Below are 11,012 nucleotides of genomic sequence, written 5' to 3' on the forward strand. Positions count from 1 at the left end.
GTTCATTTGGTGAACCACATGAAGAAACATTAACTTACATCATCAGTGGCATCATCTGGCATCTCTGCTGTGACCTAAGATCCCTGCCTGCTTCCACAGAGCTGTGTCCAGACATCATCGCCAATGCTACAGAGACCTTCTCTGACAGCCTGGAGACTGCGACTGTCAAGTTGAGACAACTGCTGCTCCCGGCCTGCCTGTAGGAGAGTAGGATCTGCTTCTTATAGTTACCCCACTTTCTGCTGATGTTTCACTGTTTTTCGACTTTAGTCTGGCTTGGGCCCTGCTAACCAGGACCCCAGCCTAGCTGCTTCCTCTCTAAATTGATTACCAGTACTTTAGGTACACTCCAGATTGGATTCTGGGGTACCCTTATAAGTCTCTAGTATATGGTATACTATGTACCCAGGGCAGAGGTACCCCAGAGGCCTACCAGGGGATCCAGCATGTATTATGCCACCCCTGGGAAGCCTTCCAAAATGACACCACAGGTCTGCTACTGCAGCCTGGGTAAGGTGGTGTATGCACCCCTTACTGAGATGTAGGTTACCTATATCTCTCCATATCACTGCACATGTAAACCTATCAGTCACCCCTATGGCAGGCCTTAACAATCCTGAAGGCAGGGTGCTGGGTTTCATGTGAGAGGGTGCCCATGCATGAGCAGAGCCCCTCTGCAGCTTTTGGAACCTTTATTCTGGGGTTGTTTGTGATACAGCCAAACCATATGCTCTTAAGTGCATTATAACCTCGCGGTAAATGCTAACTTTGCGATGGCTGCATGGAAACATATCGTGTTTGGTGTCAAACACCTTGGAATCATACCCCCACACCAGTAACTGGTGTGGGAGTAGGATCCCAACCTTTTAGAGGGAGAGACATGACAGCACCGGTATAACCAGCTTACAGAGCCCTGGCATCACAAAATGGATGCTGCCAGCCACAGACACGAGTCTGCCCTCCTGCTGCTGGATGAAAATCCGGCAGGGGAGGCCTGGATAATAGGTTTCCTATCACAGGGAGGTGTCACCGCCTCCCAGACAGGCTTTAGTGTATTGGGGCTGGGTGGGTGCACTCCAAGAGTGCTTTGAAGTCTGCACTGGGGGCACATTTGGTGTACCTGTGCATAGTCCAGCTCAAACCAGTTGCAGGGGCTACCAGCCCCTGCTCTGGCACGAAACTGAACAAAAGAAATGGATGTAGCCACCCCTCTTTCCTGACCCTCCCATAGGTGGGTCCCTAGAGTTTGTCCCACCCCTTCCTTGGGTATCAGATAGGAACCCCTGGCTACAGGACTTTAGATTACACCTGGACGAAACTCTGATACAGAATCCTGGAACTTCGACGATCTGCATTGAACTAGATGACTGAAGAATCTCCCTTGGAGCAAAAGAGTTACTCCCCTGCAAGGCAGGCACCAAAGACGCATCTGACTGGTTTGCATCTCTGAAGCTCCTGAGGACTCCGAACAACTTTGCAACACAGGAGGTGGGTTTCCATGGTCTTAGAGGTCGATCAGTGCCAACAGAAAGTCTGAGGCCCGTATCCCTCGTGGAAACCGTGCAACCCGAACCCGTGGACACCACTTCACTTTACAGAAGCATCAGCTTTCCAACAACTCCTACAACTGAGCGTTGGGTTACTTGTAGCCCTGACCCCGAGCACCAATTCCACTGAAGATTGCCCACCTACACTCCACAAGTGTTCCGTGAGCTGGCCCTTTGTGTTTTTTCGTGAGGTCCCTTCGTAATCCCTGGTCCATCGACTGTTGGGTCCCTGTGAAGGCAACTTTAATTCTAATTGGGCTTACCTGGTTGCTCCAGACGTGCCCTGACTCTCCATCACTACGGGAGTCCCCAGGACCGTGCCTGACCGCACCAAAGCATCTTTTGTCTTCCTGCGTGGGTTGCTGTTGCCAAGGCTTGTTGTGTTCAATCCGAGCAACGACATTGAAGCACTCGACATCCTTCATGGGACAGCTCAAATCCAGCTCCTGGTTGTCGTCAACGCCGCCTGGTCCTCGTGGCTGCAGAGTCAAGCTTCACCTCTTTGCACCTGAATCACCCGACATCGGTGGGCATTCGTCTATCGTGCCCCTGGTCACTGGCAAATGACCCAGACTCTTTCCCCTCATCTTTCAGGTTCTTCTGATCTTCGATCCCAGCTTGGATCACACCGGACACTTTTCTTCTTCCCAGAAGCAGCACTTTGCAGCAGATCGCCATTGAAATCAACGACGATTCCCGACACCATTTGACACCCATGCACCCGGCTTCCCTGGGTGAGGTAACCCAAGTACTCTGGTGCTCCTGTGGATGCTGGCCCTAGAACCCCCTAAGTCTAAAGGGGTTTGCTCAAAGTCCTCTCCTAAGTGTCCTTAACTTCTAAAATTCCGACCGCAACTTTCCCATAAAATAGTACGGGGCTTGCACCTGTGTTCTCACACTGCACGCATCCCCCGTGGGCCTCCTGTGTCACTACCTTGGGTGGTTCCTTGGGGTTCCAGCGATTCTACATGCTCTAGGCATTGTGTCTAGTCAAGTCGTGGTTCTTATACCACTTTCTGAATATTTGGTTTGGTCCGCCCCTAGAACTGTATTATTGTGTATCTTGGAATCTAATCTCATAAAGAGATTAGTAGTGAGTGTTTAGAAATAAATACATATATTTTATATATACCTTGTGTGGTTCTCATTTCATTTAGTAATTCAAGAGGTTATAATCTGGTAAACCAAGCTGCTTTACACTCCTTCAAGACTTAACCTGAAGGCTGCTCTCCATATCTGAATATACAAAAGAATACTGTGGGTCTTAAGTGTAGGATCAGAGCATATAATGCTAGAGCAAGAAAGAGAAGGAGAGTCCGCAAATAACCGTGGCGGGTCTAAAAACCTCCACTGAGGTTTTAAGTTCCCATCACCCACCGGTGGTGGTTCTTCATCATTTGGGAACTAAGGACAAACCCCGGAGTACCAGTCACTATGTTGGTTGTGGTGGTACCCTGGTTGTCCAAGGCAACCGTGCCAAATTGTTACCAGCGGGTGATGATTGCAGTGCGAGAAAGTGATGAAAGAAATAGTGAAGTTAAAAATGACTACCAAGACACTGTGCAATTTTATTCTGGCGCTATCTTGGTGTCAAGATTAAAACCAAGTGTTGACAGCTTAAACAAATAACTGTCAGATTACAGGTCTACATGTTTCGGCTGTTGGACAGTGGAGTCCGAGCTCTCGTCAGGACCATGTAAACGCTACTGCAAAACGTGATAGAAAATAATAATAAAAAATGAATCAACGGTTGGTACCCAATACAACCTGGTAAAGTCCTGTGCGTCACATTGGAAACGTTACAGGCATTGTCTGGAGGATGGCCTCTAGATGGAAGCAAACAAACAGGTATACTAAGTGGGACACTCTATCAATCTATTGACACCGTAGTATATATAGCTGATCCAAAACTAATGTATAAATCAATGTACTGGACGTTCCTTAATTCTTAATATTTGTCAAAATTATGGAAATTTGTAAGGAGGACATATGTTGTATTAAATCAAAAATCGTAATCGACAGAAATTTTAAAGTGCACTTACCCGAGTCAATGTGGGTACGCACCTCGCCTCGCCTGGCATCCGCTCAGGACTATGAGGCACCGCTCTGAAAAAGTATACCCATACACTAGTGAACAATACGTTCCACCAGAATTCAACAAAAGAGGAAAAAGATATGGTTCATCATATTCCTCGTCAGGATCAGACTCCACTTCAAATGACTCAGACACTCAGAACAACATGCAGCCACCCAGAAGAGGGTATGGACAACAATTCCGACCCAATTCTAGACGTGGCATGCCTAATCCTTATCACCAAGGAGGTTCATGGTGGCCCCCAGCCCCATGGGGCTATCCATTCCCCCCTCCTTACACTCAGCCTTTACCTCCCTTCGGTTCACAAGAACCCCCTATCTTTGGACAGCCGCCTTTTTTAGGAACAGGCCGCGGACGCAACAGGGGCAGAAGGAGAAGGCAGCCTCAAGTACACTGGCTGGCGGATCAACCACCACCCAACACCCGCAGCAGGAAGGGTCAACCTCAAGCAGGGACAAGCTCGGACACAACGAGCTAGTGGTGAATTTAAGCACAAGAACTTTTACACCTGATGAACTTTTAGTGCTTAACAAAGGCTTGGGTTTTGTCCCCACTAATGTTGGAGATCCCTTTCTGCTGCGCTGTGAGCTAGCCAAATTTTTCCGTAAAATCCGTCTACACTTTTTCTTTAAAGATAGAGATCTGACATCCTCTGTTGATACTTCACCTGATAGGAATACAGGCCTTAAAAATCCATCCACCTTCAATCCTCCGGCTCATCTTACACCTGACCGAGTTAGAGTGTTTGAACAGGCAGTAATTCATGATATTACTAACATCACCACTAGACAAAACAAACCTTATCATAATTTGTCCTTTAGAGAGAAACAAGCCTTACAAACCCTCTCAAATGACGAGAGTATCACCATTAAACCCGCTGACAAGGGTGGTGCCATTGTCATTCTGGACACGGATGCGTACCGCACTGAGTGTCTTAGACAACTCAATGACCGCACAGCATATGAACCCTTGCCTAGGGACCCTACACCCAGACTCTCGAGGGAGATTGAGGCTCTTGTAGAAGATGCTAAGACTGCGGGTTGGATTACAGAACAAGAGTCGCATTTTCTAATAACCACACATCCAGTTATGCCATATTTTTATGTCTTGCCCAAAATCCACAAAACCCAAAGACCACCTCCGGGGCGACCTATTATCTCAGGTATCGGTTCCTTATTGGAACCCCTTTCCACCTTTGTGGATTTTTTCCTGAGACCACTTGTAAAAGAAATGCCCAGCTATTTGCAAGACACGAAGGATGTCCTCAGACTTCTCCCGGACATCAGCTATGACACAGAGACAGACTTCCTGGTCAGTTTTGACGTAGAGTCTTTATACACCTGCATCCCACAGATTGAAACTCTAGAGGCGGTCAGAAGTCTCCTGGATGCAAGAGATTTGGACACCATCACCCCGGTCCATTTCATCATGGAATGTGCAAGACTGGCCATGATGGAAAACTTTTTCAAGCACGAAGAGACCATCTATTTACAAATCTCGGGTACATCTATGGGCAGCATTTTTGCGCCCAGTCTGGCGAATTTGTATGTCCACCTTTTCGAACAGAACAACGTACTCACCCAGACAAATCCTTTTAGAGACCACATTACCATCTGGAAAAGATATATCGATGACATCCTGGTTGTGGGGCGGGGATCTTTAACCTCACTTTTACAATTTCATGCATGGCTTAACACTAAGAATACTTTTCTCCGGTTCACAGTAGCATTTGACAAACAACGACTTCCTTTTCTGGATATCCTTATTGTCCCTGATCGGGGTAAATTAGGCTGTGAACTGTACAAGAAACCATTATCAAAGAACTCTTTACTCAGCTTCAAAAGTCATCATCCCAAGTCCCTTCGCGAGAATTTACCTGTTGGTCAGTTCTTACGCATTCGTAGGAATTGCTCAGATGTGACTACCTTTAACCGACACGCCGGGGATCTGTCTAATCAACTACAAGACAGACAATACCCCAAACGTTTGGTCAAACAGGCTTGTAAAAGAGCACTGAACAACAACCGGGAGGCCCTTTTGGAACCGCCGATGCCCAAGCCACCTTTATCTAGAATGACCTTTGTCAACACCTTTAGCACTTGGTCTAACCAGGTACAAAAGACGGTGCGCAGGCACTGGCGCATACTAAACACAGGAAATGAGGTTATTCCACCCCCCCTTTTTTCCTTTAAGAGAGGGTCCAACCTGCGCGATAGCCTCGTACATACCAGACCAAGAAACAAAACCAGTGGTAAACCAAATACTCTTTGGAATTTGCCGCCAGTTCAAGGCCATTTTCCATGCGGCCACTGTTCAGTCTGTCCTCAAACTGAGGTGACCAAATCAGTAGATATAGGTACAGGCACACCTTGGTTACTTCGTAAACATACCAATTGTAACACTGACAAAGTGATTTACCTCATTTCTTGCCCTTGCTCTCTGCGTTATGTCGGCATGACAACACGCAAAATCAAAACACGAATCTCAGAACACAAAAGTACCATCAGGCGAAACAGACAAGCAACGAAACTTACCAATCACTTTCTAGAACTGAAACATACACCGGAGGATTTAAGATGGCTGGTCCTGGAACAGCCTTTCATCCCTACCCATGTGACTGACATTACACGTTTTCTGTTTATCAAGGAACAAAAATGGGTCTTCAAACTTAAGAGTGACCAACAGGGTTTAAATGATGATATCCCGTGGTCCTCTTTATAGAACCCCTTTTTATCATTGATCCTCTTTTCAACTCAGAACACAGATTAATGGTATATTCATACATTGATTAACTTTCTTTGACCGGTACGCTTTGACTCTACCCTTGATTATATATATATACTTTAGTGGGAAGGACACACGGATGCTCTTTCTGCACTATTTCCTTTAAAAGATTTTGATTTTTTATCCCATTACACTCAGGGATCTTTGACAGCCTCCTCTATGCTGCGTCAATTCACAAATATGCGATGATCACCATACTATCATCGGAAACTACATGTCCCAGCAAGCCTAGCATTTCAGGGAACACCATTTCGCTTTTTGATTGCTTGCACGCTCCGTAGTGTTGACACGGAAGCGCGCCTACAAACATTTCCAGACTCCATAAATCATTCTCCTGCCGCCCGCCGGTTACCTCCCCTTCCAGCTCTGACATTTGGAGCGGGGTACCGACGGACAGGTAAGCGTTGCTTTTAGCAAAATCACACTCTTTCATTTCTCTTCGTAAGAGCACAAAACGGCATACAGGCAGACTCACGGGACCTTCCTCTCTCCCTCCGAGTCTGCTCCGGTCATTTTAACTATTCTTTCACTCTGATTAGGATACATGACTCGAATGGTTTTCGATATCATGTACGCGAACCACTATATTATTTTAGATTCTACACTTTGGTGAACGGTATTTCTGCCATGGTTTTAGCTTAGTTTTCACCAGCATAAGTTGAGGGAATTCCGTTTTTTGACCGTGCAGGCTGAAGGTGTTTCTCTACCCATGGTGGTAACATTTTCCCATTCTGGAATTCTTCCTCCTTAGAGCGGTGCCTCATAGTCCTGAGCGGATGCCAGGCGAGGCGAGGTGCGTACCCACATTGACTCGGGTAAGTGCACTTTAAAATTTCTGTCGATTACGATTTTTGATTTAATACAACATATGTCCTCCTTACAAATTTCCATAATTTTGACAAATATTAAGAATTAAGGAACGTCCAGTACATTGATTTATACATTAGTTTTGGATCAGCTATATATACTACGGTGTCAATAGATTGATAGAGTGTCCCACTTAGTATACCTGTTTGTTTGCTTCCATCTAGAGGCCATCCTCCAGACAATGCCTGTAACGTTTCCAATGTGACGCACAGGACTTCACCAGGTTGTATTGGGTACCAACCGTTGATTCATTTTTTATTATTATTTTCTATCACGTTTTGCAGTAGCGTTTACATGGTCCTGACGAGAGCTCGGACTCCACTGTCCAACAGCCGAAACATGTAGACCTGTAATCTGACAGTTATTTGTTTAAGCTGTCAACACTTGGTTTTAATCTTGACACCAAGATAGCGCCAGAATAAAATTGCACAGTGTCTTGGTAGTCATTTTTAACTTCACTATTTCTTTCATCACTTTCTCGCACTGCAATCATCACCCGCTGGTAACAATTTGGCACGGTTGCCTTGGACAACCAGGGTACCACCACAACCAACATAGTGACTGGTACTCCGGGGTTTGTCCTTAGTTCCCAAATGATGAAGAACCACCACCGGTGAGTGATGGGAACTTAAAACCTCAGTGGAGGTTTTTAGACCCGCCACGGTTATTTGCGGACTCTCCTTCTCTTTCTTGCTCTAGCATTATATGCTCTGATCCTACACTCAAGACCCACAGTATTCTTTTGTATATTCATTATTGATTTGGGGATTTTTGCTGTGTTGGTCTTTAAACTTATCCCTAGGACCCTCTTACTTAGCTTTTTGTTTTCTGCTCTCCATATCTACCACTAGGATAGCTTTCAATAAAGGTTGTCTTTAAACCTATCATCAATAAGGGTTGTTTGTACAGGTACAAGGTGCCCACTATAACTAGTGGACAGCATATACCAGGCCAACTTCTCACATTGGGCACATGGTATACCATATACTAGGGACTTATAAGGGTACCCCAGAATCCAATCTGGAGTTTACCTAAAGTACTGGTAATCAATTTAGAGAGGAAGCAGCTAGGCTGGGGTCCCGGTTAGCCGGGCCCCAGTCAGACTAAAGTCGAAAATCAGTGAAACATCAGCAAAAAGTGGGGGTAACTATAAGAAGCAGATCCTACTCTCCTACACTGCCAACCAGCATCTCTACCATGACCCGAGTTGCCTGCCTGATGTCGCTGCTGAGTTGTATGTCCAGACATCATCGCAGCTAAAAGCCAAGAACTTCCCCAATGGCTCAGAGGCTATCAATGCCAAAGAGAAACAACTGCTTATCTTGACCTGTCACCCTGTAACTCTCACTTAACATGAGAAGCGAGGCTTCCTCTGAGACCCTGCTCCTGGAATAATCAGCAATGTGACATGCGAAGAGTGCAGGACAAGCGCTACAACACTGAGCAGTCCTTTATCCAGGAAGCTAGCATAAGGTCATGTCTGAAAGACTGAGAGACTGTATTTTGCCCTAGAAGTGTGTAGTTAAACTAAGCCAGTATGCCATCCAAACTTTTAGCAAGCTACAAGATAGAGAGGACATAGGAGTCCCCTTCATTGACCCATTGATCAAGCAAGCATATAACGAGTAGCAAGGCATAAAGAGAAAAGATAGCGTATCATTTTTTCATGTTCCTAGTTTGTCTCGGCTTCTACCGACATGTGGTCCTTCTATCAAAAGGAAAAGGACCCCTTATCCACACTATGTGGCATGCTTCACCATAGGGAAGTTCCTCCAACAGCTGTTGTTGCTCACAATGCTTGGCATGAGTTTGTATTTGGATATTTTGTTCTCGCGAATCCCAGGTTGTTTTGGTCCTGTTATGAAACAGGGGGTCCGTTGCTGTTAAAAGTGTGTATTGTGAAGATTACTATTCTGTTTATTTAATTTCCTCGTTATCAAACAAATAAAAATAGTGTAGATAGGTTTTTGTAATTATGGTCTCCTCAAGTGTACTAGTTGGTCAACATTTTCTGACTCTATAAAGCCTGTGGGCATGATTCTCAAAGGTAAACTTACACTTCTGTGTAAGTTTAATATTTTTGGGGTTTTAAACTACAAGTTTAGTAGTAGGTCATTTTATGACGGTGGAAACTCCGTACTCTTGGCGGAGACTCCGCACATAAATAGAAGGTTGGGAGACATAGAGAAGATCGGGATGTGTAGCTTTGGGGGCCGTAGACTCAACAGGGACAGAACTTTAGGGTTATTTAGGCATCTGTGTTTGTTGGATTAGGTAAGGCAATGTGGCCAAGTAATAGTGATGTTTGTGAATTCAGGCTTGTAACTTTTAAGCAGCTTTTTAAACACTCCAAGAGTTTTTTGGCGATAATGCCATGTGGTGCCAAAACTAGGGTTCAAATCTCTGACCATCGGTAGAGCAGAGGGGCCACATGTCGCAGAAGGGAAAATTCAGACACTGGTGGAAAACAGCTGTGAAGTAGAGTTTATTGTATTGTAATAGTTATAAAGCGTTTACTGCCCCTTTGTGGGGCACTGACACACTTGCCTATATGGTTAGCATGCAGGGTGTGTGGTTGGAAGAGTGCTGTCTTTTTTTCAATCATATGTGGGAAGAATCTCCATGTTGTGCATGATGCCCACCAAGGAGTGGTTATTATGCTGTGGGGTGGAGCTCAGCATTGTAATGAGACAAGCACACAGTTTATGATTTTCAATCAGCAGGCAGCTTTCAAGAGCTCTGCCTGTCCCTTTATAGTATTTGTTAAGATCATATCCCACCAAGCTGCTTACCACAATGGTTAGTTTAGTCTGAGATTTTTACTTTAAAGTTTATGTTCTTGAACAGGCATAGGTTGAAAGGAGAGATGGTGATAAGATTACTGGGATGGGCTCTGTTACTATCATCTCCTATAGACTGTCATTGTGATATGTCAAAAAGCAGTCATAGTGTGTAGCTAGTTGTGACCCGCAGGGGTGGACTAAATTAGAGTCTTCTGTTGGCCATCGGTCTGTGGCAGATCTCTTCTGCTATTCTATATCTGTTCTGTTGGTGACTGGTACGTTATTGCTGTAGACTGGTACGGTACTGGATGATGTAAATGGCCCTTAAGGATTCTGTGTTATGTGAGAGGAAGAGTGTAAAGCAGTTATTAAGCAGCTTGTTTGAACTACAATTGGCTGCCACACCATTGAGTGTTATGATATTAATATTACTGGGGGTCAGGAGGGTTAGACATAAACTGATATTACTATATAATACCCAGGTGAGGTATAAGGCAGCCCTTCGTAACTTACCTGGTCACAGAAAGCTGTGTGCTGGTTGAGTTATTCCATACCTGTGAACGTTCCCATAGACACAGAATGGGTAAAACCATTTGATACATTTGGCCCTTAGTTCTGACCATTATTACTGGCTCATTGCTCTTACAATATGCATCATTCTTCCAAAATTAGCTTTCGTGCAAGTTACACATTTCGGGCCGAATGTACGACCCTTACAATTTGCGAGTCACAAATTGCGTCGTTTTGTGGCTCCCAATTTGCAACACGCAAAATGTAAATTCCAACAGTGTCTTCGACACTGTTTGCGATTCCTAATGGGGTCGCAAATTGCATGCCTCATTAATATTCATGAGGAAATAGCAATTTGCGACCCCATTGGGAATGGCTAGCACTCCCAGGGATGGTGGCTTGCTTGGGTCAGCAGACCACCATGTC

Source organism: Triturus cristatus, chromosome 7, assembly GCF_964204655.1.
Source record: "Triturus cristatus chromosome 7, aTriCri1.1, whole genome shotgun sequence".
NCBI lineage: Eukaryota > Metazoa > Chordata > Amphibia > Caudata > Salamandridae > Triturus > Triturus cristatus.